General features: G+C 31.2%; 1 non-coding gene across 1 annotated transcript; it reads right to left on the reverse strand.

Moving 5' to 3' along the window:
- Window positions 1-526: 526 nt before the first annotated feature.
- On the reverse strand, window positions 527-608 carry TRNAS-GCU (transfer RNA serine (anticodon GCU)). The gene has a single exon. It is a non-coding gene; the product is annotated as a tRNA-Ser (tRNA).
- Window positions 609-1,555: the final 947 nt, after the last annotated feature.

Raw genomic sequence — 1,555 nt, forward strand, 5'->3', positions numbered from 1 at the left:
GATCATCTAGTTGTACAAAAGATAAGAAAAAGTATTTTAAGTATCTACTGTCTTTTATACTGTATCAACAAGATTGTAATAAAAATGTAAGATTATAGTTACATTTTTATTCAATGCTTTTTTGTTTGATATTAAATAAAAAAAGTCATGTTGACAGGAATCAAAAAAATTAACTCATTAACATTTCTAAAATGACCGACGAGGACAAAATTATTTTTTTTTACAGTGTGTCTATAACAAAGTACAATGAAACATTGAGACAGAGGATCAATGTAATGCCGGGGGTAATAGAAGTATACAAAAAAATAATGACAACAAGTATATTCACTTCAGGTGCAGTGTGAATTAAGAAACGCGCTCAGCAATCCTCATCGCATGTCATAAGCACGTTTTCCTCACTTTTCCTCATCCAGTAAAAGTCTGTCAAGTAAAACGTGTTACGTGTACCAAGTCACAACTGTAATAACTGTCCTCTAACTAAAAAAATAATCTTCCACCGCAGAGTAAAAAGATAGCTACAAAGGCCCGACGAGGATGGGATTCGAACCCACGCGTGCAGAGCACATTGGATTAGCAGTCCAACGCCTTAACCACTCGGCCACCTCGTCCTCACGGCTCGCACTGCTTCCATTGACATTGTTACGATGAGCGCGCAAAGTAGGTACTGTGGCTCGGTTACTTTTCTATACCTCCCTATATGGAATATATTCGGGGCTTTATCGAGCGGTGCTCTTGTACACATAGTGTACACATATATGTACACGAGATTCTGGTATAAGTGCATACTAATGCTGCTGCTTTCAATGACATGGCAGGCTAAGAAGTACCAAGTGGTGCATCGTAAAAATCAGGTCATGCATAATATTCAAATTCAAAATTTTCAATTACATACGAGCCGTTGGGCTTGATCGATTTACTTTTTAACATTAATTATTTTACACGCTGCTATGTGCAAAGTTTAGTTAGAAATCTACCTTGAGTAAAAAATAATTAAAAAAAAAAAAGAAACACCCGATTACAAAATTAGTTGGTAAAGTTATCAGTTGATATTTTTAGCAACTATTTTTTATGACTTGTCAACGTTGTTTCAATAAAAATAAATAACAATAACAACAACGATATTAATAATATCAATAATAATGACGAGAATTTATTAGCTCATAAGCTTATAAAATCACTTACCAATTATTTTTGTCATTTTTAGGTATGACTGCTTTACAGAAATGAATTATATTTTTACCAAAGCAAAAAGTGTAACCAATGTATGTATAAAGTATACAAAATTTTATCAGCCTCAAGATTGTATTGCGCTAAAAAAATTAAAATCAGTTTTTTTGCAAGTTGTAAATCTAAAATTAAAATTTTTTCTTAAAATTTTTATTAATTTTTTTAGAACCAACTTCATGTTGAAAGAATTACATAAAACCTTGAAAAATATTTTTTTTTAATTTTTTCGCTACACATTTTATAGTTTTATTGAAGGTATTGAAGGTGTGGATGTGGTCAAAATAAAATATAAATCTCAATAAAATACAACTTTTTTGCATTATACATT

The sequence above is a fragment of the Copidosoma floridanum genome, unplaced genomic scaffold (genome assembly GCF_036245765.1).
Source record: "Copidosoma floridanum isolate Cflo_tuat_1 unplaced genomic scaffold, Cflo_Japanese_pri ptg000011l, whole genome shotgun sequence".
Classification (NCBI taxonomy): Eukaryota; Metazoa; Arthropoda; class Insecta; order Hymenoptera; family Encyrtidae; genus Copidosoma; species Copidosoma floridanum.